Here is a 25,027-nt window from a genome sequence, read left to right as displayed (position 1 = left end):
AGATATTGCTTTCGGTGCCAAAACCTAACAGTTTTGTTTTCAAATTCCTGAAAACTAAAAAAAGAAATCTTGGTGACCTCAATGTTCCAGATTCAAAATATCCAAAAGTGGACCCACTTCCTCCTTGAGCTCGCCGTTCCGTGTCTGTTCTGTCTGGTGAATGAGATCACCGTCCACCCAGACAAAGCCCAAAGCCTTAAATCATTTTCAGCTCTGTTTTCTCATCGGTCAGGTAGAACTTTCCTGGATTACTGCTTACGATCCTTTCCAGCTCCAAAAACCTGTGCATGTATAGTTCTGTGACTTCTTGACACATATGCCCCACACATCTGAACCTCACTTCTGAAATCTCTCTCACCTAGGTCACTCCTTCTCCTTTTTTTAAAATCCTGCTGCTGCTATAACTCAGCTTCTCATTACTTCTTGATTATTCTGTGATCTCTTAGCTGGCCTCCCTTTTAAGTTTAGTTTTAAATTGACATACAGTAAAACTCACTTTTATGGATAATTTGATGAGTTTTTGACAGGTGGATAGAGACATCGCCACCACCATGATCAGGATACAGACCAGTTCCCTCATCCCTAAAAAAATCCTCTCCGGTTTGCCCATTGCAGTCAAACCCTCCCCAACCCTTAGCCCCTGGCAACCACTAGTCCCCGTCCCTTTTATAAAATGTCCTGCAAATTGGTCTTCCTCTCTTTGAGCACCTGTTTCCAGCCCATCCCTCCTCTTCATCAATGTCATAGCTTCCTAAAACACATCTGTGTTCTAGACCTTGAGAAATCCTTAATTTCTCTGCACTTCTGTTTCCATGTTAGTATGTGACTGGGTGAGCATATAAAGTGATTAGCTTGAAGAATTCTAATACTTTCTGTGGAGGTTGGCTCCTGAGGAAGACCCTTTGTCTTCCTAATTTGAGTGACTGATGCAGAGACCAGAAAAGTGATAAGCTGCTCTGAGTAAGAAATGGTACCCTGGAGCTCTTGGGGAGAAGAAAGAGAGGGAGAGGTGGGAGCAGCTACCACAAGGAGCAGAAGAAGGCTGAGGGGAGAGGTGTCCGCAGAGGGAGTTCCAGATGAGTGTCGTGGGAGGTGCCAGGCCTGCCCAGTGCCCTGGGGAGCCCTGCCTTAGAGACCTGCGTTACATCAAGCCCCTCCGAGCTGCCAGGGGTGCCTTTTGAATGGGCCTTCACACTGAGAAGGGCGTGAGGAGGCCCAGATCCACAGTGGGAGCATCGTGCTCCATGGGGTTCTCACGAAGCTATCGTGAGGTAGCCAGCTGGAGCCCTGCCTGGTGGAGTTTGGATACTAAGGAGATGTGGACCCTCTTCCCGTGATTCTGTGCCGTCTCCCACGTCTCCTTTTACGTTCTGCCCCTCACCCCCAAATTGCCCCAAATCCTGACTCTTTAGCTTGGTATACAGGGACCCCCTGGGCTGACCTCCAGGGCTGGTACCAGGTTGCCTACCAGCTCCCCTCCCTCCTGCTTCCTGCCTTCCTCCCAACTCCCCACCCCGATCTCACGCTCCAGCTGCCTTCAGCTCCACTGTGTTGAATCCTGTCTCCCCTCAATCCTCACTAAGCTCTCCTTTATCTACAGTCTCCTTCTGTCTATATAAGGTGTTGTATCATAATTATGTATCTATGTCTCTCTCCCCCCATCTTGAGCTGTGTAAAGACTTCTCAATTCATAGTTGATGAAATGAAATTAATTCCTAAATAATCAAGGCAACTTTGAGAACAGTGAAAGGAAAGTGAGGTATTTTTTTTCCCCATCGTGCTCCCATTTTTATGTACAAGTACCAGGCCCGTGATGGGGCTGGCTGTGCATGAACACATTTCCTGACGTTGTGAACACATCAGGGGTCCGTTTTGAAATAGCTGTCGTATGGTCAGAGCCCCTCAGGTGAGCCTTCTGTGTGCACAAGATTAGGATATAGTCCAGGTAGACCCAGAGAAGTAAGGGCATCTTGCACTGACAGTCAGAAAGTCGGGGGAAAAGGCCCCCTTATGGCCTTGAGAAGCTGATGCCACTGCCCCTCCCCCGCCACCCCCATCAATTCACTTGTGTGCTGTCAAACTGAAGTTGCCAACAGAAGGCAGGCAACACAGAGACATGCTTGCTAAGTAAGTTGAGTGGGTGAACTTCCAGCGTCTTCCAAGCCCACGCTGAGATGCAGAATGCACCCCCCCGCCAACACACACACTGGCCCTCCGTGTAAACTGGTACCACCTTCACATCACTGTTTCCCTGGACGCGATGCGCCTGTCTGTGAAACCCAAGCTGAGGATTCCGTTCCTGGGTAAGAGCCGTGGCACATGGCTGCCATATGTTCAGTCTGTGGCCCACACAAGCCTCTAGAACACTTCTCCCACCCAGTGCCTCACCAGCAATTACCCATCCTGTATTGCATATGTTCCCCTTTCCCAAGATCGCAAGAGGATGCGGTCTGCAGCTATCTCCCTACCAGCGAAGGCCGTGACATCTCCTAGGGGAGATGTCAGGGGAATCGCCAGGGCCTCTTCCCCAGCCCCGGGCTCGGTTCCAGAGGTAGGCCAGAGAGAGAAGGCAGCAAGGACAGAGCCCCCACTGACATTTCTTTTCCCACCCAGCCCATCTGCAGGGTCTCTGGCAGCAGACAACCTTGCCAGGGGAGCTGAGTACACACAGAATTTCCCCCAGTGATCTTTATTTTTCCATTTAAAAGGAATCCTTGTTCCCACCTCCTTCCCTCCAGCAGCTGCATGTATGCCCCCCCACCCCAGTCCCTGGGGTGGTGTAGCTGCAGGTGAGCTGCAGTGGCGGGCCCTGAGAGGAGCGAGGTGGGGAGCCGGAGGGAAGAGACCTCTGCTCCTTGGGGATGCTCTGCAGCCAGCAAAACTTTTTTCTTTTTTCCTGGCATCTCCACTCACTGGAGTGGAGCCTCATAGGAGCCAGCCCGGTATCCTTCTAGGATTCTCATAGTCTCAAGCCAGAGCGGCAGAAGCCTAACTTGGGCCAGTGGGGAAGGCAGGGATAGTTTTGAGTGAAAATGCATATTTCTCCCCTCCTCAACCTGGAATACACTGCAAGGAAAAATGTGATCAGGATGCCCCCAGGATGTTTAAAAATAAGATGCTCTGAAATTTTATGCTTTTGAATCATGGGTTTGCAGCTACCTCTTTAGGGTTTAAAATTTCAAAATAATGGACTCATTTAACGTTCCTGGTTCAGCGCCGGGAGCCCTACCATGGAAGTACCGCAGAGACTGAGTCTGGCCCGGCATGTGGGGCCCAGGGCCCATGCCAGCAAAGACCACCTTGTTGTGAATGGGCCTTGTGAAGAGTCCGAATGCCTTTGGTGCAGCTCAGATCCTAGAAATGTCTACACCCGGGGCCCCAAATAGGGGAGGCTGATGGGTGCAACATTTGGGTCTTTGCTCAAGAGCCCTGCAGGACTAGTTGTGACCCTCCCCTCCACCTCTGCCCCGGTTTAGGGGCTTCTTGGCCTTCTCATGGGGAGGACGCTGTGGCTGATGGTGGGGATCCTCCCCTTCCCGGCAGCACCAGCCCACCAGCTCAGCCCTGGCCTCATTCCTGTCTAGGGTTTCAGTGAGCCCCACGCCCAGAGGGTGCCCCTGCGGGCCCAGACTGCATCTTATGATTAAATGGCCTGGGGCATCCTGACCACATGTTTGGTTGCTATAGAGTGAATGTGTCCTTCCCCCAGCCCCTAAATTCATATGTTGAACCCTAACTCGCAGTGTGATAGTATTAGGAGGCGGGGCCTTCGGGACGTGATTAGGTCATGAAGGAGGGGCTCTCATGAATAGGATTAGTACCCTTATAAAAGCTCCCTCACCCCTTCCCCCACCCCTTCCCACGCGCGAGGACACAGAAGACGGCTCTCTGTCCATCAGGAAGTAGGCTCTTCCCAGACATCAGATTTGCTGGCTCCTTGATCTTGGACTTCTCAGCCTCCAGAACTGTAAGAAAAAAAATTTCTGTTGTTTGTAAGCCCCCGGGTCCATGGTATTACAAATAGTGGTCCGAATAGACTGAGACACAGGGGTTCTCAACTTTGGCTGCACCATAAAATCACCCAGGGGACGTTTAAAATTCCAATGCCCAGGTCACTTCTCAGACCACTTGAATCAGAATGTCGGGGAGGGGGCGGGGAGTGGAGGGTGGGACCAGGAGTCCGAAGGCTTTCAAGCCCCACAGATGCTCCTCCAGGCAAGGCTGAAACAGCGCATTCAACGGACACTCAAATGGATGTCGGGACCCTTTGTATTGACCTGCTGCCGTTAGGGCAACAAGAACCGGGTTCTGGTTTCCCAGGAAAGTAAGGCTTCTTTAATGTCACTGCAGAGTCTGAAATCAGATTTTCCGCTGGAATAGGAGACAAATGCCAGGTTTATTTTAAAAGTACTCTTGATCTACCTAAAACTAGGAAGTATAAAGAATCCCGTGGGAGCAGTTTATTCTCGCATTTGAATGCGTCTCTGCTTCCTCTGAACCAAGCCGTGTGGTCTTATCTGTTACCAAAGGGGCCCTGTGACTTCCTAGCACTATAACTGAACTGAAAATTCTGGGGTCGTGCACTGCGTGACTGGGAACGTGAATGAAACAGTTTTCTCAGCAGACAGTGAACAGTAATTTGGAGAGACCGCTGGGTCCCTATAAATCGCACTCTTTTCTGGCGTCTTTCTGGTTGGGGGCTACGTATCTCACAAGCAGAGGATTGTTCCTGGCTGATTACGTCCAGTGATTATTTGTTTAAAACTTTAAAAGAAGAAGAGCAGATACAGTACATTGGCACTCAGTTAACCACGCAAACATTTTTAGGCTAAGAAAATAAACAACTAAATTGGTGGTTTGTTTTATTACCAGACCGGTCAAGTTGCAGAGGCTGGAAAGAGACTCCCAGACTGGAAAAGGTTAAGTATCCTTGTTGAGGGAAACTGAAAACTCAAAAAGCTTTACTATTGGTTGCTTTTCCCTGAAATAAGAAAGCGATCCACTTGATAGCTAGCGACCAAAGACCTCTACCGGGGACACAGAATGTTTTTAATTCGGAGAGGTGGGCTTTTCAGAACTCTGCGAGTGACATTTGTTTTGGCATCTGGCGTTTTTGGTGCCATGTTTATTGCCTGTAGGTCCTAGTGGGAATAGTTTTCTGCTCCTAATTATCCAAAAGGCAAGAAAAAAAAATCACTAGAAAAGAAAAAAGGGGAGGGGAAATATGCCTTGAAAGTTTCATTAATTGCAAAATTAAGTTAAATGGAGCACTCAATAAAAGTACTTCTCAGAACCGATGGAGGGTTTCTCAGAAAGAGCCCATTAAAGCTGGATCCTCTAAAGCAGTGGAAATCCCAGGAACAGAAGCCAAATGCCTGGGAATTGAGTTTCAGAAGAATTTCTGAATTGGAGCAGCTCGGTAATTTACAAAATAGAATGGAATCACTGACTTCTAAAATCTGTTCAGCTAAAATGGGGTAATGCATTTAGCTCACATGGACCACATACACTCAACTCTTGCTGTTATTATATATATATATTTTTACTGCCATTTATTAAGCGTTTTCCTGTGAGCCAGGGCCTGTGTTTTGACATTCATGATCTTACTTCGGGTGATTACAAGGATTCAGTGCCTTCCACAGAAGTCATTAGTACATCGCGGAAGGGTTACAATGCCGACTCTCTGGTGTTTGGAGTAAGTAAAATCTGTAATATTATGCTGTAAAGTCTGACATCTGAAATATTATTTAAATGTATATTAAAGCTAAACTTGAAAATAAGATTTCCATTCCATTGAGATACTTTGCAACTTGGATCTCCATTCAGGAGAAGAAAAGAAAAATAAATGAAATCAACTTTCTTTCTACCTTAAACCACGTATTAAACTGGATGTTTGGGTAGATCATTTTAAAGGCCACCGTAGGCTCTTGTATGCAAATCTGGGCTTTTGAAGATTGGAAGCAGTTCAATAAATTTTCATGGTAAATTCTGAACTTCTGGCATGTGAGAAAAATAACTGTTCGTTGCATCTCATGGACTGGAATTGCAGTTTAAAGATAATCAGAATTGCAGTTAAACATCATCAAAGGGTGACTTGTAGCTTAACTTTCTTAATTACATATGTCAAGAACTTGGGATAACAGTCCTAATTGGAAAGAGTGGTAAGTCAGGTAATATCAATGCTCTCTTACTCAACTGTGATCTTTAATTTACCTGATCAGCATTAAGCTTACCTTAGCTAATGAAGGCTACAATCAAAGTACAAATCGAATATTTAGTTAGTCTGTTAGTATTGGTTCCTGCTATGGACTAATTTTAGTTCACTCTTTACCATAAGAAATTCCTCTTGGTATTTATGTTGAGTATTGGATGGAATAAAAAACAAAAAACAAACAAAAAAGAAAATCAGCTACCAATAGCCAAACCAATAACCATGAATTCATATGGATGTGCTATCTTCTGTCTCTTCTGAACATATTGAAACTCAGCTCTCTGGTTTGTGGACGTACTTTACAATGGCAGTTGCTGCCATTTCTTTTTTTTCATTTTCCCCGACAGAAACTCTGCACCCATTTGACACTAATTCTCCATCCTCACCTCCCCCAAACTCCTGGCAACCACCATTCTACTTTCTGTCTCTTGTGAATTGACTATTCTAGGTACCTCATTTAAGTGGAGTCCTTTTTGTGATCGGCTTATTTCATGGTTTAGCATGTCTTCAAGGTTCATCTGTGTTGCAGCCTGTGCCAGAATTTCCTTCCTTATCAAGGCTGAATAATATCTCTTTGTCTGTGTAGACCACATTTCTGTTGGGTACCAATCAAGTAGTGGAACTGTTTTGGATGTAATGCCAAAGAGTTTTCCAGAATGTTTGTACTGTTGACACTCCCACCCCTTCCGTATGAAAGTTCACGATATTTTGCATTCTTTCCAAACTTAGAGTTGTCAGTCTCTTTGTTTTAGCCAATCTGCTGTGTTCATAGTGGTATCACAATATGGTGTTGTTTTGGGGTTTTTTGTTGTTTGTTGTTGTTGTTGCATTTCTCTGATTACTAATTACTAATTACCAATTGCTTCTCATATGTTTCCTGACCATCCTCTTTTGTGACATGCCCATTCAGGTCTCTTGCTCATTTTTCAACTGTGTTGCCTTGTCTTTTTCTTGTGGATTTGTAAGTGTTCTTCACATCTTCTGGACTAAACCTTCCGCTAGCCGTATGGGTTGCAAATATCTTTCTCTCCTCTGTGACTTGCCTTTTTACTCTCCTAGCATCTTTTGATGGAAAGAAGTTCTTAACTTTAACGTAGCTCTATTTGTTACTCATTTCCTTTATGGTTAGTGCTTATTGTGTTCTGCTATCCCAAGGTCATGAAGATTTTTCTCTAATAGTAACTTCTAAAAGTTGTATCATTTTGCCACTCACATTTACGTTTCTATAATGCACCTGGGATTGAGTTATGTGAGTGTGTTGAGCTGGGAGGGCAAAGTTTTCTTTCTTCCCCATCTGGTTATCCCATTTACTAAGGAAAACATCTTTTCCCTAGTGCTCTGCAGTGATAGATTTTTCAACAATTAGGTGTCTGTGCGTGTGTGGGTCTCGGGACGGGCTCTCTCGCTATTCCTTTGGTCTGTTTGCCTGCACCTGTGGTAATGCCACTCTCTCATACTAGTTAGAGCTTTTTAAGTCATGATGTCCAGTAGACTAAGTCCCTGCCTCGTTTTCTTTTTCTTAAGTGCATCCTGGCTGTCTTTGGCCTTTTGACTGCCATGTGACTTTCAGAGTCAGCTCATTGAGTTCCACAAAAATACCTACTGCGATTTTGACTTGAATAGCATTACTCCTGATAATTTCTGAACACAATTCATTTCAAGGAACAGGAGCTCAAAAACAAAGAAAAGAATAAAGGAGGACACACTTGGGCCATCCCAGCCAGGATTTAGCCATCTTCAAAATACCCGTTTTGCTTTTTGAGTAGCATTTATGGAGTACGGAATTGTAGAAGTTGGTGTTTTTTTTTTTTTTGAGGGACTTTTGCCTTTTCGGGAATCAAACATTTGCCTCCACATCTGCCTCCGTACGTGGGCAAAGAGGATGGACAGGACATCCCGAAGATCAGGGGCAGTCCCCAGGGCAGAGTCCATTCCACACGGCTGTCCTGAAAAGACGGTTATTTGAAAGAATTTACCCTTTCCTTTTCTCTGGCTTCTTTCTCTTTTTCTGCTCTTTAACTTGGAATAGGGCACAGCTTGAAAACCTTGGTCAGTGGAAGAAAGAGCACACTTTGCAACAGCAGTCGTGGGGGGACTTGCTGTTGCAGGGCGGCTGAGCCCTTTTGTAGGACCAGACTGCAGTTTGTTGGCTTGTTTGTTCCTTTACTTGTCAGCAGATGTTAATAGATGCCTTTTGTGGGTCAGGCAGTGTTCCTGGTGCCGGGGAACAAGATAGACAAGTCCTTGGCCTCGTAGACTTAATTCTAGCAGCAGAGAAAGTCAATAAACAATGAAGGATGAAATGTAATGTCGGACAGTGATAAATTATATAGTAAGAAAAAGAGGAGTAAAGGGATGGTGGACAGGAGTGGAGGACGATGGCCTTGTGGATGTCTGAGAGACCCAGCTTCCAGAGAGGCCGAGGCGAAGTCCTGGGGCAGGAGCAGGGCCCCTTCAAAGCCTAGCAGAGGGGGCTCAGAGGGAGGGGTAATGGGGTGGGAGGAGCCCTGTCCAGACCCAAACCCTGCTTTTCATGATACATACTTAGTAACATTCCTTTTACTCTCCTGTGATGAAATTTGTAGAAAATACAAGCTACCCACCACACAAATAACAAACCACCAGTATGATGCATTAACTGTACTACAAAGGAAATACAAAAGAAGAGTCAATTGCAGTAAATATCTGAACATGTCAGCGGAGGCATGACTACCCTGGAAGTCGTCGTGGTGTGGTCACATGTTCCATATGTCCTTGTAGGGTCACTAGGAATGTTGGGGCCGTAAAGGCAGGTGGCTGCAGATACGTTATATCACGACTCAGGGACAGTCAGTGTCACGGTGAGTGACGTGCTATTTCTGATACGGCAAACGATTCTTAGTACAGTTCGAGACAAAACAAAGTACATCGTTCCCTGTTGCATTCCTCGAAGGTGGCTGTTCATGAGAATCGTGGAGAGAACACTTTGTGTTGATGTGTAAAACGGTCGTAGGAACGTCCAGTGGGCGCTGGAAAGTCATCAGGGACGTGGGGCGTTTCTGGGCTGTGCAGGACTGCCCGCTGCACTTCAGGTTGTTCCCCCGCAGAGCACCACCAGTGACCCCAGTTGCCATGGGTCTCCCGGAACAGCCCCCGTGGGTTTCCCCAGTGTCCCAAGGGGGTTCTGCTCCCAATCCGGAAACACTGTAGGGCCTCGTAGACTCTTGCAAGGATTTTGGATTTTGTTTTGTGTCTGATGGGAAGCCAGCAGACAGCTTTGAGCAGGGAAGTGAAGTGATCTGAATTTAGTATTAGAGGAAGCTCCTGACCAGAAGCAGAATGGAGACAGGTTTCAGTCTCTCGGCAAGAACTCACTCCCCTAAGAGAGCTGCAGAGGTTGAACTGACCCGTCTTTCCCACCCTGAGTCTGTCTGTATGCCCCTGGCCTGATCTAAAACCACCCATCAGAGGGCCTCCGTCAGCATCCCTGCAGGACTCTGCTGTCCCCTGCAGGCTGGCAGCCCCACGGGGTCCTTTGAGCCCCAAACCCTTTATAAGCACGGTGTCGGCTGTCACCTCAAGCAGCTTCCAACAGCATCACCATCCCTATCCTGTACACACCCTTAATCCATGTTTACTCCCCTCCCTACAATAAAGACCAGATCCACGCCAAGTGGTTGGAAGTAGCTTTGCAGTTGAACTTCACACTTGGGTTATTTTGCCAGACGGCCTCTCCCTCCCGGCCTGACCCCCTTGGGGCATTCGCACGCTCTCGGCTGTGCAGCCATCTGCTCCAAGGTTTGCTTTGGGCCTGCAGTCGCAGAAGCATTTCCTGTAGCTGGAATCCCCCACGCCCGGCCTGCCAGACCGTAGGTAGATAATTGGATAAGTCCTAAACTGGAAACTGCAAACAATAGCAGAGAAGGCTACGTGTGATATCGTGTGTGGGGCTGTTTGCTTGTGAAACGACTTGAAAACGAGTCCTTTGTTTCTCAGGAGCAGTGAAACTCGGGGTCCTCTCAAAGTGGGTTCTAGAAAGGTCCAAGCTGTACGGTATTTAGTGCCAGGATGGAAGGGCACATTCCAAGTCCTCTTCCGTTCTGTGGCCCCTGTGGATTTGGGTTGTCGGGGAGAAGGGCAGTGAGGGTAGTGCCCTTGGAACTGGCCCTGCTGGGGTGCAGGTGGGGCAGGGGGGTGCATGTGTGTTTTAATGAAATCTAACATTACTGAACGTGGCCTCAGTAACGTCACGGTCTTCAGGTCACCCAAACTTTGACCATCAAAAAATTATTTCATGATTTTTTGATATGAAATGATATTGGAGCAAAAGAGTGAATGTGTATACCATGGTAGCTGCATAAATACTTCCTTGAGGACCACACACAGACTTATGAAGGCAGGATCTATTTCTGTTCTTTCATTTATTAATTTATTTGTTTTTAGAGGCTGTGCCAGGGATTGAACCCAGGACCCTGCTGAGCATGCGCTCTACCACTAGCGCTATGCCCTCCCCGCTATTTCTGTTCTTAAGTGTGCCGGGGAACGAATATTTGGTTTCTAAAATGCAATAATAGTAGGACTACACTCTTGACAACTTGGGCAAAGCTGGACTTAGAGTTTTATGTTGAAAAACATCAGGCTTTTTTTGAGATGTAGCAGTTAGGTTGACAAATACCTGGATGCAGCCAAGTTCCTGGAAGTTTCTTCCTTTGGGGGAAGGCGGGGCTCCACACTCAGAGCCTTGGCTCCTTGTGGCAGGTTGAAGAAAACTATCTTGCTTCAAAAATCAGGGTGGGAAAGGTTCAAATATTGGCCTTTGTGGATAGCCGGTGTGGCAAAAGTGTTATTTAAAATACCTGTGCCATGACCCAAGTTGGCTAAATCCAAAGATAGTGAGAAAAAAATGATCTTTCCGTTTTTCCCGACGTTGTGGAAGATGGGAAGTGAGAAGAATGAAAATCTCCAAAATGGAGACAGGGGAGGAGAGTATGAAGATGACTTCCTACACCTTCTTAAAAAAAAAAAAAAAAAGACTCCAGAGTTTCCAGAAGTGGCTTTTTCCTTCTCACAAATGTGTGTTTCTTCCTTTGAGAGGCATGTCATCTTCAGCATCTGAGTTCATCCTTTGATCCTCTCCTCTCCTATCTGTTTGATCCAAGATGTTTGTAAAACCAAGAGACAAAGAGCATCTTGATCCAGAAGGTCGGAAAACGATCTCGTCTTGGTGTGCGGGGTCCAGAAAACAGTGTAGACGGAGCCTCCAAAGAGATGAGTCAGACAAAAGGCTAGGGGTGGGGGGTGAGGGTGAGGGGGGTGCCCCGGCCTTTGATCACACACCATGGACAGTGAGAGCTGGAAGAAGCCTCAGACACCTTGTTCAGCTCCCTCATTTCATAGATAAGAAAAATCAGGCCTCTAGGCATAAAGAGACTGCTGGGGCCGAGCCGGCTCGTCGGTGGCTGAGCCAGCCGTCTAAGGGCAGATTTCCGATGAGGACCTTTTCTGCAGTTCTTCAGGCAGGCTCACAGAACTGATGCTGAGATAGAAAGGACTTCAAGGATTCTTTTTAAGCATACACTGTTTTCATTGTTTCTCACTGTCAATCTATTTTGCTTTGCCTTTGCCCTTCACCACCCCAGCTGGGCGGCATAAATTGTGGTTGTTAATTTGCTCTCCCTGACACATCTGTGAGGGACTCTCTTTTTAAGGAGTTAGTAGGGTTGAGAAGGGAGAGTGTTTGCTGCACACTGCATCCCTCTGCTCTCTGGTCCAATCCGGACTGGCCTTGGAGGCTCTCCGTAGGCTGGCACAGTGCACATCCCGGGCTCTGGTCTGCAGCCGTTTGCCTGATGCGTCTCCGCGTGCATCGGTTGATTGGTTTTGCAGGAAACTCTAACCAAGACAGAGCATCCTGACAGACTGTGAGCCTCGCTCTTCACCAGTCCAATTTATATGCTCTGCATTTTGTCTATAAAATTTGCCGCTTCGGAAGAACTCTCCTTTCAAAGAAAATGGACTTGATTTTTTTAAATACAGAGCATCATGGAAATGTGGCCGCGTTACCAAACCCTCCTAAAAGGTTGGGAAGCTTATTTTTATTTGATCCCTGTCCTTCCTGTGATTTGAGATTAGGTTGTAAACAAGCTGTAATGCAAAGGGACTACCAGGAGACATACAACAGAAGCCGGCTCAGAAATAGAAATTGAATTTATAGGCAGGGAGATAGGATAATTAGTTTTTATATTTAAAAATATCCTCAAACCAGAAGAGTCTGTTGTCTCAGATGGAGAAAGGAATTGAATTTGAATCCCAATACCTCAAATAATAGGTTAGTGGAAACGGTCTGCTTTGTATAAAATAGATACATAAATCTGTGTATGTAATACATATACGCTCCTCTCAAACACAAGAGGTAAAGTGTCAGTGTAAATCCAGAGATTCGGATTGCACAAATCATTTATACTTACAGTTCCCAGCCTTAAATGTTGTTCATATAGTGGATGAGCCCACTATCTGCCTTTTTTTTCCCCTTGGAGTAGTTGTTTGGAGTTCCAAAAATCAAACAAACAAAAACCTTTTCTGCTTTTTGCCTGGAGAGCAGGAACTGTATCTGGTGTTTACTCAAAGTTTTATGTTTTTTATCCAGCTGTTGTTCACTACAGAGTGTACATTTAAAACCCTCGATGGCCAGAGAGTGTGGAGTGTCTGCTGATGTTAAATATGTGTGAATTCAACATACCTTCTGGAGTGACAGTGTCTTAGCCACTGGTCTCTGTCCTTCTGAATTGGCAGAAACCAGATCCTGGCTTTGGATCTTGGACAGACTTTTTTTTCCAGGGTTGCATCACAACTTTGGGAGGGCATCCTGTCTGAAATGTGCTGTCTCCCCAGCCTGGGTCAGCGGGGACAGAGACAAACAGCATCTGTTGGCTGTGCCGACATCCCCTACATGTGGAGTCAGTCACTGGTTCTCCGCTGAGGGTTCAGCTAATGGAACTGCCACTGCTGTGGCATCCTTGTTTCCACAGAGAAAAGTCTAAGAATGGGAGGAACTTGTAAACAAGAGGAAACCGTGCCTTCCTCCTTACTTGCTGTGCCTTTGAGCAAAGAGAACTTGCAAGCACGAACCCTTTGCTACCTGCTCTGTGCATCCTAAGAGGGTTTCATTGACCCTGCGATCTTTGTCTCTTTCCCTGTCTCCTGTCATAAATCTCTGTTTCAAAGGAAAGAAAAGAGATGGTCGGTTAGAGCATAAAGCTCTAGGTCAGCTCTTGTTACGTCAGACTCCAAGACGATGTCCAAAACCTTTTGTTGAACTGAACTGCTAGCTTGGTTTGAAATAAACTGAGCCAACCGTTGCCTGGGGATAGGAAATCTTTCAGTTGTAAAAAGGTGGCTGCGTGGTTGGTGTGTGTGTGTGTTTGCCTATGTAGAGAGTAGGATGGGCTTTGGAATCACATTTGCCTTGTGGGGACTGAACACAGGCAGCAGCAAAACCCGAGGCACCTCAAAACTAGAGAGAGTGGAATAGGGGAGCTCATCCACAGTTTTAGATCGATTTTCACTCAGGTACAGTTTCTTTCAGTTGCTGGAAGTTTTCAGCGTCGGATCAAGTTTTCTGTCCTGCACCCCAACACCTCATATGCTTGTTGGCCATCTGTTCGTTTCCACTGCAAACTGCTCTTTATGCCATGTTCCTCGGTGTTAATTAGAACATGTTTCTCTTTGTCATTCATCTGGGGAAGGGGTTAATGATGATTTATGTCCCTTTAATTGGTTTGCCTCCAAACTGTTATATGTCATTTATTATGTGATAAGCACTCCAAGGGAATACAGAGAGGAAGAGCCCCTCGTTTTTATTCTCCCTAGCCTTATTTAAAAAAACCCAATCTCCACCTAGGGGTTTTAGTGTTTATAAAATGTGGTCCTTCAAATTCTTCTTAAGTAGTAATACCTATGACTGTGTATTTACTACTGACCAGCGAATGATTTATTATTATTTACGTTTGTTGAAGTATTTTTGAATAGGTAACATGTTCACATGGTTCAAAGCTCTACAGGTCCCAAAAGGTGTGCAGGGGAGGGGCTTCTCCCTCCTCCCGCGCCCCGGCACCTGGTTGCCTTTCCCAGAATCTGTGTTTATCAGGGGCTTATGTGTGAGTATATGTATACTTATGTATACACACGTATCTATGTCTGTGGGTATGCATAGACGTACATGTATGTGTACACATGTGTGTATACTTATTTCCCCCTTTTTTTTATACAGAAGGTGGCAGACACACATGCTGTTCTGCATATATGGGCTTTTCACTTAAATACATTTTGGAATTCAGTGCATATTAGTGAGTTAAGAGCGAGCTTCCGTATTCTTTGTTACGGCTGCATGGCATTGATGTACTATGCCTTATTTGCTGGTCCTTCGCTGATGGACGTGTAGGCTGCTTCCAGTTTTTTCTGGGAAAGATAATGATGCAGTGAATAGCTTTGTATTAAATTATTTCGTGTGTCTATAGAAAGAAATGCTAGAAACGGAATTGCTGCAACCAAAAGGGAGTGTGTTTGGCATTTTGATTGATTCTGTCAAGTTGCCCTCCATAGCAGCTTACAGCTCCACCAGCTGTCTGAACAGGCGTCAGCCTTTTCCACGTTTGTGAAGATAATAGGTGACACAGCCTTCTCACTTTATGGTTTAATTTGTCCTCGTCTTTCTCTAATTTTGACTGATGTTGGGAATAGTGAACAATTTAAAGTAAAAGACAAACACTGTGTGTGTGTGTGTGTGTGTGTATAAATTTCAAAGATGGAAATTATCTGTGCATCCCCTCAAAACACCAATAAATTATATCTGGTTTCTAGTAAACTAGACAGCCAGTTTCTATGCCGTAAATGTGGGTAAATGCCTCATATTCTCCCTTATATGATTACTGAAGCACACCGCTGCTGCAATCAGGTTTCAGCTGAAATCGTTTTTAAGAATCATGCATTTCAAACTAATCTAATCAGGCTCTGATTTGTAAGGGTGCATTACCTGATATCTTTTAAGATCCAATATTTTAAGGCCATTAAACTCTGACATGTTGCTTTTTGCTGAAAGTACACAGATTCTAGGGAAATTGCATTTTGACAGACATGATGAAAAAAATGCCCTTTTAGGTAGAAAATGGCCACCTTCCCCTTGATATTTCTCTTTGTGCTGAACTGTACCTGGAAATCTCTGGTGGCTGTTTGTACTGACTGTTGCCTTGTTGTAATAACTGAATTTATCAGGGTGATCCCTTGACCCCTCTAGGGGCGAGAAGCCAGTGAGTCTGTTATCAGGTGAGTCTCCTTGTGTGTATCCCTGGCTTGTTCTCACATAAATCTCTACAAGTGGGAAAATACATTGTCCGTTTCTTGGTAGACCGAAATTTCTATCTTACATTCATTTGAAAAAGGCAAGCCTGTAATTTACATAATGAAAGACTGATTAATAATCCATGCCTTGTATATCATTTTCTCTCCCCTGAGAGTCCCTAGCTGTGGTTTCTTCAGGCAAAGAGGTGGCTTCTTTGGCAAGTATGAAATCTGAAAAGTGAGCCACACTTGCTGCGCTGTAATAGTTGGGGTTTCCCTTTGGGATGAGCATATGTGCCATGGTAACCGAGTCGGTGAATGACACCGTTGAAATAGTTCTATTCTGTCCAATCAGGAAATCAACTGGTCTCCAAAAATGAAGCGGCCTTGAATGTTTAATGGCACTTTTGAATTGTTGAAATATTCCACACAGTCATGAAACCAATTTCAACCCTCCCTCAAATCTAGATTCACAGAATTTTAGAGCCAGAAGGAGACATGGAGGTGGTCTAGCAGTTGATCCCAATTTTGTAGGTGAGGAAACAGAAGCTGAGAGAAGTTTGGGATTATTGAGTGAGTGAGTGACAGAGTTGGCAACTCTCAAATCCTGGCCCCAGAATCCTGACTCAGTTGTTCCAGAAATCTTGCTTAAACATGACTCGATTTTTAGTAGAAAACCGTATGCTCTTTCAGAAGTCCGTTCTAAGATCTCTTAGTAAGACTCCTCGGTAGGTGGTCTTTACGTGGGACTAGTTTTGCTGAAGCCCCTCAGCAGGAGAGGAAACCGCGGAATGCCCTTTCTAAGAAACACCTATTCCATGCAGCTGTTGAGACAGACGCGTGGAAAAATGAGGTCTTCAGGGATGCTCCTCGTCACGTGGAGATGCACCCACAGGACAGAGACAGCTTCCTAGTGGCTTCCGCTGTGTGTAGAGAGAAAAGCAGGGCAGGAGTGTTGGCAGCAACAAAGGCAGCAGCACAGATTGGCTGGGACTGGTCACAAATGGGTTGCTTTACGTGAAGCATTTAAGGAAACCTATTGTGAGGGCTTTTATTCTATTTTTAGGAAGGAAGGAGGAAAGGGAAGAGAGAAGAAGCGAGAGGAGGGAGGATAAGAAGGGGGGGGAGGAGAGGAAAAGAGAGGAGGAGCATAGGTCTTACCTGCATCACAGGTAATGTCTCTTCTCAAAAGTCTCTTACTTGGACCAGAGGGACCATTGCCACTTGGTGGCTGCTGCCTTAACCATCATCCAGAGCTTTTAAATATTACAGATTTGTCTGCTACCACCCGAAGCTGTGTTTCCAGCCCGAGCCCATCATTTGAGGTTTAGATACCTGTAGCTAACTATGGATTATGTAGGAGACATTTACCTCCATCCCCAACGAGCTCCTTTTCTGAAGTTTTTATCTCAGTGAGTTACATCTTGGTCTTTCACATAAGCCAAGTCAGACCTTTGGGAATGATGCCTGGTTCCATCTTCTCGCGACCAGGTCGCCAAGTCCAGTGATTCTGCCTCCTTGTGTCTCCCGAGCCCTTCCTCCCTTACTTCCCCACTGCCACCGTTTTGGCTCACAGCCTCATCATTTCTTCTTGGATTGCTGTAACAGTCTTTAAGTGGCTTTTCTGCCACCCAGTTTGTGCCTCTCTCCAACTTGTCCTCCAGAACGTTGCCAGAGAACTCTTTATAGGAAAGCCTGTCCAATCATGGAATTCCCCTGCCTGAAATGCTCCACTTGCTTTCTGTCCCCCTGCAGAGAAACTGTCCAGACTGGTCCATGCTCACTCCTTCAGCTCTGTCTCTTCTCTTCCCCCTCCTCCCAGGATGCCCTCGGCACAGCAGTGCACTTTCCTACCCCCTGACCTTTGCACGTGCTGTTGCTGCTGAGTGGCACATTTGGCTTGCCCCTGCTTCCCTCTTCTTGGTCTAATTCCTACTGATCTTTCTGATCTCAGCTTAGATGTCACTTATATAACAAACACTTGTGGACATTTGCTGTGTGCCAGGCACGGGTCTGAGGGCTTTATATTATATTCATTATTTACTTCTCAGAACCACAAGAGGAAGGAAGGATTATTATCCCCATTTTATGGATGAGACTTTCTTTGAGTGATGAAGGAGCTTTTCTCATTAGCCCAGTTTTTCTCAGAAGGCAGCTTTCACCACTGTTTGGCACTTGATTTCGATTTGTATGCAGTATATACCTATACATGTCTATATAACTTGTTTTTTTGAATAGGCATCAGTACATAAATTCAAAAGACACAAAATATACCATGACAAGGAAGTCTCCCTCCCACCCTTGTATTTGCAGTCACTGACCTCCTGTCTCCTTGGAAGCACCTAGTGTTACCAGTCTTTTGTGTGTCTTTGCAGGGGGAGCACACAAATACATATGTCTATGCCATAGAATTTTGTTTTGACATTTGCAACAGCGTATTCTGCTTGCTGTTTTTACTTTGCTTTGTTTGCTTAGCAATATTCCTTGGGGCTTGTTCCATATCAACACATTAAGAGCTTCCTCTCCTCTTTTATGGCCAAATAATAGGCCATTATAGGGAGATGCCATAATTTATTTAATCCATCTCCTTTTGTTGGCTATTTCCATGGTTCTCAGACTGGCTGCTACAAACATTGCTGCAAAGATTGGCTTTCTACGGGCATCATTTTGCACGCAGGTGAATTTATCTGCAGGATATAATCCTGGCATTGGAATTTTGGGTCAGAGGGGAAGGACATTTATAATTTTGATAGATAGTGCCGGACTGCCTTCCTAGCGGATGTATCCATTTAGTCTCTCATTATTAATTTATGACAGTGCCTCTTTCCTCACGCCCTCACCAATGCGTGTAGAATCAAACGTTTTGATGTTCACCAATCCAAACACATTGTTTCATCTGTATTTCTCCTACTATGATAAAGTTTAGTATCTCTCAATGTTTGTGAACTATTTTGATTTTCTTTTATGTCAGCTGACTGCCCATTTGGTTTTGTTGGATCTTTCCTTATGGATTTACAGGCATTGCTTATATATTAATGAAATTAGCCTTTGTCAATGATTTATGTTCCCAGTCGTTCTCTGGTTTGTCATTTGTCTTTTGTCTTGGTTTATGGTGTATTTTCCCCAGGCAGAAAATTTTTATTTTCATGTGATCAGATTTATCACTTTTTTTCTTTTACAGCCTGTGGCATTTGAGTCACAGGGAGGCTGGCCTGCCCCACGCCTCGATGTTACAGTTCCCCTCCATGTGTGTGCATGTAGGCCTAAAGTTGCTTCAGAGAGGGAATCAGTAGAGTGTAAGAGCTTGGAAACAGATTATGGAGTCAGAGTGACCTCACTTTTAGCCCTGGTTTCATCTCTGACTAGTTCTGTATCCTTGAGTGACATCTTTAAATGGGTTATTAAGCTCTGCATCCTAGGGTTACTCTGACAATCAAATGCAGCAACACAGGGAAGTGTTTTGTGTTTGATTACCGATGGCTGCCTTTACGGTGTTATTATTTCTCTCCAGCTTCCATAACAGTTGCACGAGCACAGAAGCCCTTTCTTCTCTTCCCTCTGCATTCCTCTTGCCATGCCCTGCCCCGCCCGGCCCCTCTCCCACCCTGCGTCCGGGGCTCTGCTGGAAGTGCATGAGTGCTCGTTTTGATTGCTTCACTGTTTGTTTTGATATGAGAGGGAGAGGCCTGGAGTTCTGGCTGGAGCCACCTGGAGTGCCACAGGTGCTTCTGCACGGCGTCCCCACTTGCCACGCAGCTGTTCCCCCAGCCCTGGTGCCTTGCCGGCTCTTGAAGCTTTGTTTCTTTCCACGGATCATCAGTGAGAGTCCGAGGTCTTCCTCTGAGCCACCTTGCAGCCCCTGCCCTGTAGGTCCCTGGCCTCTGTGCCTTCCCCTCTGTGGACAGTCTTCCCTGGCCGTGTGCACAGTGGCCTCTCCCTCTGCTGTGTCTCTGCGGGCGATGCCTTGCCCTGTTGTCTGTCACACACGGACAGGACTCACTGTGGTGTACTCCTCATGCTACGTGCCCAGAAGAGACTGTGACCAGGTGGGTGGGGAGAAGTGAGAGGCCTGGGGTGCAGGTCTTGGTTGTAAGAGCCGTAAGTCAGCTGGCTTCTGTATGGTCCGTTCCCGTGGACCATACAGAAGGGCTAATCCCAGATGGTAAGTTTTTAGGGGACGATCACCCTAAAAAGTTCCGTCATGTCAGCTTCTGTTAATATTTACTAAAATTGTAGTTAGTTGTCAGAGATGCTAACTCCTAGATGCTAAATCCTTAAAAAAGGTTTTGGATGAGGCAGGCTGTTCAAAGCCGCTGGTACCTTGGAGGCAGAGCTGAGAATGAAGCCTTAATTTCCTGGCTTTCATCTCTCTCTCTCTCTTTAACTCCCTCTTTGCCTCTTTAAGTATCTCCTTTGTATACTTAATTTTAACAGTGTCCCCTTGACGTTCCAGTGGTAGGAGATACAGCAAAACAGGAAGGTCCCCTCACATTTGATTTTGCCACTATCCTTGCCATTAGTAAAATAATGCTTGGAGCACAAGTGTCGAGTTTTATGGTGGGGCGTATCAAATGTTAATCATGACTAATCCGAATCGTGCTAGCACACGGCCAGGGAGAGGGTTCAAGGGCAAAGTGCTATGGGGGTTGGATACTAAGGTGAATTAAGTCACAGCCCCTGAGCTCAAAGGCAGGACCGTCTACGTGTAGAGCATGTTGCTTGTAATTTTACATTTGAGACTTGCAACGATCCCCAAAGCGGAGCATCTTTATTCTGATTTAATGAGTAAAGAAATTGAATTGAAGAGAAGTTCTCATTGATCCCATAGTGATGGCGGAGCTGGATTAAGATGGTGAACCTGGTTCCAAATCCCCGGGTCTTTGGCCATACTGCATTTCCTTCCAGAAACGTACAGCCTGGTGAAGGCGAGAGGGAGATAAACAACGATGTGACTGTTTTCAGTGAAAACGCACAAATAATGACATAAAAAGAAGAGAAATGGGTTGACAGCCTTGAATTTCTGGTTGGGGATTTGGGCTCGAAGTTCTGTGCTGCAGCTCAGATGCCAAACATTCAAGAGAGAAAGGTCACCCCCCCCCCCGCCCTGTTCTGCTCCCTGGCTCCCACCCTGATAAAAGAAGGCTCCTTACCACCTGACTCCCCTGCAAGTAACAAAACAGGTTTTAAAAATATGTAGGAAAGAAGCTCTGCTTGTTCCTTCCTGGCTACGATCCCAGTGGAAGTATGATTACACTGGCACCACCTGAAACCCTGGGCTCAAAGGGTTAATTTTGAAAAAACTCTCGGGGTCCCTTTGGTATGTTACTAGAAGGTTCTGTCGCTTTAAAAACCCTCAGCCCACATTTCCCCCAGCCCATACGCATTCCACATATTTGGGGATCAGTCTGCTCACCATCCGTACTGGCCGCCCCGAAATGCTGACACCCACTGTGCATTTTCTTGGAAGGCTTTAAGCCCCTCCGTGAAAGTTCTCAGTTATCTCCTCTCTTGGTTCCAGAAGTAGCTTCTTTATCCCAACTGGAAAACTTGCTGTAGTCCTCGATGTTTTGGAAACAAAATGTGCGGCGGGAGAATTCCTGCTTTGTGAAGACTGGATCACTTTGTTCCCTGGCGCAACAGTCTCTCCTTTGTATTAAACATCTGAGAACAGAAGCTCTAAATAACATTTTTATACTCCCTGTTGATGTGAGTTTCTTTATTTGGGGACAACAGTTCGGTGCTTGTTCTGCCATCGAGTTCTGATGTCCTTTCCCCTTTGTAAGTGACTGGGGTGCTCCGGACCCCACCGCCTGGAATTGCACTTGCGTGGTGGGGCTTGGGGGGCCTCCCCCGGGATGTCTTGTTGGGTCTCTTCTGTGTCATGAGTGGCCCGTGTCCTAGTGGGATGGACGGCTGCTCAGAGCAATGGCACCTAATCTGCTGGCCTGACCGTGAGCCAGCCAGATACAAAGGGACCAGATGGGCAGACAGACCAAAATAGCCACTTAGCCACCTCCTTCCTGGAAGTGCAGAAGGGCTACCCTGGAGGTCCAAGAAGGCCTAATTTGGTCAAAAACCATCATTTAAACAGGAGGTTGAGTTGTGACCCTGGCGTGAGTTCCCTGTCTCCAGTTTTTTATTGTCACCGACCTCATCTGCACATCCTCGGGTCCATCAGCCAGATCAGCAACAACCTAATTGGCAACAAATACCTGTAACACCAAAGCACTTCTGTTCATTTCCCTTTATTTGGTATTTGGACAGAGTCCTTGTATTTTTACTCCAAAGAAGGTAAGTGTATGCCCTCTCATCTGTAGGCAAACCCAATATTACAACAATTCAATTTTGTAAGACCAAGTAGGACACTTCCATTTATTTTTCAGAAAATGTATCACCCCTTTCCAAATGGCATAGATAAAATAATAAAAATGTGATCCACTCCCCAAGAATGTGTACATTTCTGTGTAAGTTTCAAGACGATCGCTTCTTCTGACTTGTTTGGCAAATAAGACTTTGAGGTGAGACTGCACTGCATGGCTGTCCTGTAGCGCATACAAGGAGCTCCCTGGCTCTGGAGTTTTATCACTTTGGGTCAGAGAGGTGTTTCTCGCCCCTCATGCCTTCAGTGAGTTTTGATTTCATGATTGTTGTGGGCCGAGCGCAGCGCTGGTTCCTGTCCGGAACCGTTGAAACCGTGGCGTTGCTTTCGCCCTTGGAGGAAGAGGCTGTGTCTTAGCCACATGCCAGCTGCTGGTCCTTGGTGCAGCCAGGAGGGCCCCGTGAAAGCCGACACACCATGGAGGCCCCAGGAGCCTTAAGCGCTGGCATACACTGTCATTTTATAAGGGAAGAACTACTCCTATTTAACCTTTCCTTGCAAACTTAAATGGGAACATCACTCTCTGGACAGACTAGCTCAAGTGATAATAAAAAATATCCTTTACTAGGCAGACTGACAGTACCTGCATTAGTGTTTGGATAAGAACGAGCTGCTGGAGGGGGGATGGAACCCTTCTCCAGACCTTAATTGATTTTTGTGTTCATTCTGCTTCTTTTAATTCTTTGTGGAAAAGTGATTTGTAGGGCAAAGTGGCTTTCCACGTTAGAGGCGCTGGGTTATGTAATACTGTTCTTATCAAAAGATCATTTCTGCTTGTTTTGCCTTTTTTTTTTTTTTTTTTTGCCCCTAATCCAGCTCATGTTTATTTTTCTTTTTCATTTTCTTTCTTCTTGTTTATACAGTTATATTGTTCCTCTAATTTCTCCCGGTTCATCAGTCCCCGTCATCTGTCAGGGGAACTGGAGGAGATAGGCAGTACTTGGTCCATTTTTCTTTTAATTTTAAAAATCAGTTGGCTGGATATCTTTAAGAAATAGTCACCTTTTCCCTGGTGAGTTTGTTACATAATGTGGAACCTTGTTGGTTATAAGTCTGATCCCTAAGAAGCTGGGTTGTGTTCATTCCTAGGGATTAAGGGACCAGCCCAGTTTGGTTGTGCCTTCAGGGTCAGTGCCATCACCCACTCCTGCTGACCGGGGTGAGCCTGGCTCCTGAACGAGGCAGCTCCTCGCGGGGGTACCCTATTGTGTAAGGAAGTTCTGTAGAACAATAGCCACGAAAATCTCTTTTCGTAACAAGATTGTGAAGCTGTCAATCATGTGCCTCTTAAACAGTTTGCCTAATGAATCCAGAGCTTGGCTCTCTGAAGGGTGTTGGCATTTTCTCAGTTACGTGGCAAGGAGACTGCCCGTGTCCTCACGCGATGCGTTGCTGTGTGCATGTGTGTGTGTGTGTGGGGGGGGGTGAGGAAAGGGAGACAGTCCATGGTTAGGTGCTCTAGGGACAGACTTGTTAGGCTTACGCCATAACTGAAAAGACAGAATTGGTTTCTGGCTGTGCTGATGTGACCAAGAACAAAGCAGATGAGAAAGGGCCAGATATGATCAAAACACATCTAATATCTCAGGTTTCTGGAACATCTGAGTCTCAGGGTTTGGTCTTCATTACGATATGCTGAGAAAGTGATGTTTTAAAAGCAAGAAGGGGAAAAGGCAGATGTGTGGGCTTGAATGGAGTCCCTTCTAAGGGACCCACCCTCTCTTCTGTACGCGGCGCTGGAAGGAGAGCTCCGTAAAAGGTCACATAATATAAATTGAGCCCTTCTGTTCCTTCTGCTCAGTATAGAGTCACACAGGCAGTGGCTTTGCAAACTGTGACTTGATTTCTCATGAGCACAATTCATCTGTGTCTTGGGAAGTCTGTTCGGGGTGACCCTGCCACCTGCAATGTGGAAGGGACCACACCCACTGGATCTGGATGTCTGAGAGCCAGGAAGGCCGGGAAGGTAACCTCCTGGGTGGCTGGCAGGTGTTACCGGAAACGGAACGCTGGGATGAAAAGAAAAGCCGTCCCCACCTCCCCGGGGGAGGTGCATTGACTGCAGTCAGGATCCTAGTCCTGCTGAGATGCCGCCCCTTTGTTCTGCTCCCTGCGAGCTCCCCTGCGTGATGGCGGGGAGACATTTCATTGGGTGTTCATCCACCTGGCACAGCCTCAGGGCCAGCACATGACAGGGTGCTCCCCAGCTGTGCGGGAGCCGTGTGCACGTGGATGTGCGCGGGGGCCTCTGGTGCACACACACCGCATCTGTCTTCTGCCTTGTTTCCCTCCCAGGGCGAGCTGGGAACACTGCCCCGCTGTCCTGGCCTCACTCTAGGATCCATGGTCATCAATAGGCCTGTTCATGTGGGAGGTGACTACACATTTTGCCGCAACATCACAGGCTGCTGGGCTCAATGTGACCATTCTTCTTAGGCTAGCGGAGGGTATGGGACCTCTCCCGTCCGTCCGTCTGGGAAAGTCACCGCCTGCATCACAGATCCAACTTGATCCAGGCCACCAGGGATCACTCAGCATTTCTTTTTGTGGGTTAAATAAAATCGGATGAGCAAACGATTATGATTAAGCTCTATTGTGAGGTTTTCTGATACCATGTAGCCTAATCACTGAAATCTTTGTCAGGCATTGTTTTGAGTGTTAATCCACAAAAAAGGCCAGTGACGAGCTCCCTGAGGTTCTCTGTTTTCACTGTAGTCAATGCTTAATCATCCAAGTCAATGGGCAGAATTACTGTCATCGATGATACAAACCCACAAAAAGTCCAAAAATACTTGAGTGGGGGCTGGCAGGCGTGTGAGTGCACATGCGCACAGACATTCAGCCGCTGTGAGTCCCTGAGGACAGACGGGGACAGTGTCCGGGGAGTGTCCGCTGCAGGGGTGGGGGCGAGGCAGGGGGCCGGGCGGAGGACATGGTTGTCAGTCTACAGAGAAACCTGACCAGGTTTCGCTCTGATGCCATCCCATGGATATTTTATTTATGCCTTTTCAAGATCAAAGTAACACATGCGTGTGGTTAAAAAGCCAAATAGTGCAAAAGGTGTTTAATACACAGTAACAGCCCAGATGCTGCCCCTCTGCTCCCTTAGGCCCACTTCCCAG

The 25,027-nt window shown here is 46.2% G+C and overlaps 1 protein-coding gene and 1 long non-coding RNA gene across 6 annotated transcripts in view; one reads left to right on the top strand and one right to left on the bottom strand.

Moving 5' to 3' along the window:
* The window catches only part of BCL2 (BCL2 apoptosis regulator), a 214,259-nt gene that overhangs the window by 28,817 nt on the left and 160,415 nt on the right, over positions 1–25,027 (top strand). The gene's annotated exons all lie outside the window — the stretch shown is intronic.
* Positions 20,278–21,801, bottom strand: LOC123618642 (uncharacterized). Its single transcript, XR_006727080.2, has 2 exons — positions 20,940–21,801; positions 20,278–20,442 (listed from the first exon to the last, which is right to left on the bottom strand). It is a non-coding gene; the product is annotated as an uncharacterized LOC123618642 (long non-coding RNA).

The sequence above is a fragment of the Camelus bactrianus genome, chromosome 30, assembly GCF_048773025.1.
Source record: "Camelus bactrianus isolate YW-2024 breed Bactrian camel chromosome 30, ASM4877302v1, whole genome shotgun sequence".
NCBI classification, from domain to species: Eukaryota; Metazoa; Chordata; class Mammalia; order Artiodactyla; family Camelidae; genus Camelus; species Camelus bactrianus.
Note: the sequence above shows the minus strand (reverse complement) of the source record. Positions and strands in the feature narration are given on the sequence as shown.